Source organism: Psittacula echo, assembly GCF_963264785.1.
Source record: "Psittacula echo genome assembly, chromosome: 5".
Lineage (NCBI taxonomy): Eukaryota > Metazoa > Chordata > Aves > Psittaciformes > Psittacidae > Psittacula > Psittacula echo.
In genome coordinates this window covers 87,595,304-87,600,978 of record NC_137739.1, presented here as the reverse complement: position 1 = coordinate 87,600,978, position 5,675 = coordinate 87,595,304, and positions in this window count along the sequence as shown.

Sequence of the window (5,675 nt, the reverse complement as noted above, 5' to 3'; positions counted from 1 at the left end):
ATGACTTCTGATCGAGTGCTTTCGGTGCAGGATGAGTTTACCTATGAAGCAATTAATGTGTACTCTGGGAAACTGTAGTATTGATTTAAAGTGACAGATAAGCATAGCCTGGCCTTTCCCTAACTATCATTCTGTCTCGTGACCTAGGAGAGCCCCTGTGCTTCCTACTCAATGCCTTGCTCCGTTGTTGTGTGCTCCCCTGATGATACTGCTCAAATGGGTTTATTTGCAAGAACTAACAGTCTCCCACTTGTGTTAAAGCCTCTGGGCTGACCTAAAGCCCTCTGGTGTTGTTGACCTAAAGCTCATTGATGCTGTTGACCTGGAGCCCACTGGTGATGTTGACCTGAAGCCCACTCATGTTGTTGACCTAATAAAGCTGGCTGAAGCATTGGAGTAAGTTGTTGGTTAGAAAAGCTGCTTACCAAACCTCTGATAGAGCTAGGAATGGGCAAAAAATTGAGTTTTAGACAAATTGCAAGAGGTTTCTATGGAAGTTTTCATATCAGTTTTGTTCTCAGTTGCCTCCTCAAATGGCCTGGAGAGACTGAGTGTGAATGGCTGAGCAGATCTTTTTATTACTGGGAAGATCTCCTTTCCTTTGGTGCTTGCTCATGCAAGATGAAGGTAAACAGTGCTATTGCTCCCGGACTGTGTGAAGGCTGATAAAGAAATCTATCTGTGCTATAAAAGTCAGTGTTATAAAAGTAATATCATTAATTTCACCCTGTGAAGCGGAAAAAGGACTTTCCACAATCACTAACTGACAGCTCCTGGATGAAAACCCCTAGTTAGGAAACCAGGGGAAACTACAATCAGCAAATCTGATCCCAAATCCTTTTGTAGGGATTGCTTCCACAGTGTTCTTATAGTTCTTGGTCTGGGATCTGATTTTGAACTGATTAGAACAGCAACTGTAAGACTAAAGCTGAAACTCAGGCTTGAGTCACCCTTTATGCCAAATCCTACCTTTACCCTTTAAGACTTCTGAATTTGAGTGTAGTAGCTTGATCCCAGAGCCAGGCCTGCATGGTGACAAACACCCTAGAGATGTCCTAGCTAGCTTAGTTGGCTTCTACATGCTACCTTCTAGTGTGTTTATATTGCAGAAGGTGCTCCAAAAAGAAACAGATTCTTTAAGCACTGCAGGGATGCTGGATGTGACTGGAAAAACCACATAAATCATTTTTATGGTCAACAAATAGTTATGATTTTATTGAGCAGTAGAATACACAAGAAAAAAAAAAATGTTCTTTTTGAGTTACTGATTTATTTCTTTTTAAGAATTAAATAATTAGGAGTTGTCCTATAAGGAATGTGGGGCTGATGTTTTAACAATTCATAGAACATATTTGAAACGTTAGGGCTTTGTTAGGAAGGCTTCCTTGGGAAAGCATCTACTAGAAGAGCCCATGGCGGGGACACTGCAGCTTGTTACAGAAAGAAAACGATGTCTTTGCCCTTAATGATGACCTAAAATCCAGCCACTGTGATCAGCCCCTGTAGAAAGGAGTGATGGTGCCTGGAGATATGTCCTGATGAGGCTCTGCTGGTGCTCTGAGTCTCCCAAGCCCTGTTTCAGTAAGCAGTTGGGATCTCAGACTCCTCAAATCCATGCTTAAAGGAAATAAATTCAGTGCGAGTGCCCTCATTCCCACTGTGCCTCTGCCTGGAAACATGGGGCTAGATTTCTAGTTGGCTCACAAAGCTGGCACAGACCCACTGCTGAAAGTCAGGGCCACAGCTTTGACCTACCTCAGTCAGAGCGCAGGAGAAGCACGTGCTCTGTGGAGGACTGAAACCCTTTATTGAAGGGCACTGTGTGTTACCCTCATCGAGGGTGAGCTCAATGTAAGATCCAGCCCACAACAAGGTGTCTAGTGATGTTGCCAGCCTCTGCCAGCTCCTTTGAGCCTGTGCTGTCTTTCTTGCCTTGTCTCTAGCAGAAGAGAATCCAGGCAGATACTAGCGATGAATGAGAGAATATGGGACACCTGATTTCAAGTTGCTTTTTCTTCTCTCTCCAACCCCTTGGTATTTTTACTCCCACTCTATCCTGTATCCCTCCCCAGCCTGTTCCCTTCACGTTTCTCCATCTCCATACTTTTCCCCAAACACGTGCCTATTTCTGTGGTTCCCAAAGCTTCTCTTGCCTTTGCTGCACTTGCTTCAGTTAATGCCTTTCTCTTCCAACTCTCTTTGACCATACTGGTCCTCCATCTTCTGCTCCAGTCCCCACTAACAAGAAGCAAAGCCAGCCCTTTCCTGCCTATTGTTTTATTGTCTGCCCTGAAACAAGCTCTGTGTTTCCAGCTCGTGGTCTCTCTCCATTGCCAAGTGCTCCTGTAGCCAATGATTTGGTTAAATAAAACCTGGCAGGCTCCCAACATGATTTCCAGCTTATTAGTTTGTTGTTTGTGTCTCATTACAGTGCAAATGAATGACCTTTATCAAGAGACAAAGGGTTCAAGATTTCACCTTGTTATTTTCAGAGAAATTACTTATGGTCCTCAGAAAGCTGGGCAAAACTTGACTGAAATAGCAGTGATTGAACCATTTTAATGGCTAATTGTAGCCTGTAAAGGAACCTCATGTGTGATGGATTGCTGTATATTGCCCACATTGGAGACAAAGTCAAGCAAGGTCATGGGAACTTTATATCCACCTAAGTTTGCAGCTTTACTGACACTTCTGGAACATCTCCTGTAAGCCTAATGTCACTTTGGTGCTACTTCAGTACAACAAAGCAGATTGCTCCAGGCTTTCAGGGCTCTTTGTCAGGGATCTGTTGGACCTGCTCCAGTTGAAGGACGGAGACTTGCACATCAAGGCATATATGAAACAGCTCAAATTCCAAGATAGAGGCTGGGATATTTTGGAGAAAGGGAAGAAACTATCTGAACCAGAGAGCCTTTGCCTGAAAAAGTAACCAGAGTCTTCCATTTTCACCAGGCAAACTTTCTGCACACAGAAGTTCAATGAGTAAGAAAAAGACATGGATAGCTACAAAGGGTTGGTGACCTGTTCTTTGCAGAACAGACCTTTTTCCCTTGCAATAGCAAGGGCACTGCGTGACGCTTGGAAATCAGTTCTGACCACTACATTGCACAGCTTTTATTTCTGGATTTGAGCAATTGAATATTTTTCATGGAAAGGGAATTCTTCAAGAGTCTGAAAGAAGCAAATAGCTGGGGGAAAGTTAATACCAAGAACTTTCCTGTCCCCCCTTTCTTCCCTTTGGAACCTTCTGCTAAGGTCTTGGGAAAAAATGCCCATTTAAGAGCTGGTCTTTCCTTCTGCAGATCCTTGCAGCATGGTTGCTCTCCTTGAAGGTTTCAAGTTCTTCCAGCCATCATCAGTAGCAGTTGCTGCCTTCTATTAGGCCAGGCTGTTGTATTGGGAGTTCTTCTGGGTTTATAGAAGAAAACCAGTCCTCGCAGTAGACTGGTCAGTGGCAAGCAGCAAAGCCAAGCTGCTAAAGCAGGACTCTACCCAGGCTGAGCTACCAGTTTCTCTAGGTATAAAAAGCAGTTTCCCATGAAGAAAGGTAAGAGAGAGAAGAGGGGACAGTGCTAAGGAGGAAGAGGCTTCTGTATTAAGAAATAAGAACTGGAGGGGTGAAAAAGTATGAACTGTCAGAAAAATAAGCTGAATATTTAAAAGATTGCATGCTGATGCTTGTGGTCATCCTTGCAGGAGCAGAGACAGGGAGATACAATCAAGGAGTCAGAAACAGATGCACGTATTAAGGCTGTCTTCATGTTAGCCACAATTCCAGGCTAGCTTGTTACTACTTGTCTGGGATGTCACAGCATCCAGAAGGATGTTATTGTTTATGATATTAGAAATCAATTCTATAATTTGCTCAAAGTCTGTTTAAGCTTCAGACACCCCAGGGACAGTAGCTTTTCATCCTAAACATTCCTAGTGACCTTCAGGTATTGCCAGCTTAGGGGTGGGTGAGAACACCAGAACAAACCCTCTACAAACCTTAAGTATTACTTGTTAGCTGAAGTTGCAGTCCTGCCTATGAATTTCCCATCTATAAGAAAAGATTTCATTTCATCTTATCCTCCAAAGAGGGCACGGGGGGAATCCATTTATTGTTCGAATTGGCTGGGTCCAGTCTCAGGAGTTGTCTCTCTTCAAGAAGCATCTTGCTGATTCTGTGGGACTCTGTGAGCATTCAAGGATTTGACAGACAAGATCCAGTTTCAGAGCTGAGCAAAGCAACGAGGCGTGCAAACTCCTAACTTGAGTATCCCTATTGTGTGTTTTGAGTGAGCAAGGAGGCAGGTGTTGGAACTGGAGACTGCTTTTGAAACCATGACCCTTTAGCATGAGCTAATGGGTATGTGTATTCTGTTATATTATAGCTGAGTCTAAAGCCCTTGATTTACTTGGGATCAGGTTTGCCTGTTAGAGAAGCACCTGGAAGCTGTTAAACCGTAACTCCTGATAAGCCATGAATGGATTTTGGTAATTAGGGGTTGGGCAGAAAACGGAGTTTTAGACAGCGTGTTAGAGGGTCCTCCAGAAGGTTTCATACCGCCAGCACAGCCCCGTCAGTTCTGGTTTCAGAAGGGCCAGGTCAAAGGGTTGGGCAGCAACTCCCTTTGAAGGGAGAACTCCTTGTCTTGGCTGATTGTTCCCAAGAGAGGGATAAACAAGTGCCACTGCTCCTGGCCTCTGACAAGCAGAAACAGGCTCGGTTTGTGCCAGGCATGTGCAGGCAGGCGGAACTGTGGGGTTCTGCAGCGCACTGAACTGCTCTGGTGTGAAAAGACCATTTGTGGTTACACTGGAGCCATCACCCGCAATTAGTAAGTTTTCCTTCTATGACTTATGTTGGTCTTTTGTGTCATTTATTGACAACCATAATGCTATGCCAGAGCTGGTGCTCATTAAAGAGACAATGTCTCCTAAAAGAGACATTTTGCTGTTTAAGCCCCAAGATCTTCCGTGGACCCCTAGAAATAGGGGCTGGTTGTAAAAATACAGCTATATTATATTAACCCTGCTGAGAGGTGGTTAGACATTAGTTGTGCAGGGTCAGCAACACAGCTTTTACTAAAGTGATTAGAGAAAGGAAGGAGGGAGAGAAAGGAGGAAGCTGGGCTCTGGGCAGGGCTGATGGGCATCACAGCCCACCTGAGCTCCCTGTTGTGACAGTGAGCATGGAACCTTGATAACAAAATGAAACTCTCGGCTGAGCAATTCTTATACACGAAAGTGGGAAAGAGGAAAGAGGCAGAAGCTGACTGGGGTGTCCTTGGATTGCAAATGCTCACTGAAGCCTAACAACACTCATGAGAGCATCTGAATCGGGGCTTGTGTGGTTTGGGTAGAATTAGAATGAATTTTATGAACAGAAGGTGAAGGTTGGATTTTAATGCCCCTTTTTTAAACACTTTTTCTCTCCATCCTCTCCCAACCTTCCATTTTGTGCAATACTGGCATCACATTTCCTCCTCTGAAGCACATTTTAGATCTGTCTGGATTAAACTGGTTGCCTGAGCCCATCCCCAGTAGCAGCTGCCAAGACAGGAAACTCCCCTCCAACTGTGCATGTAGATACAGACTGAGATCTGAGAGTAAAAGACATGTGTGTGATTTCCCCCCCGTACACCCGCCATCCCTCCCTGTCACTCACACCTCCCCATTAAGATTCATGT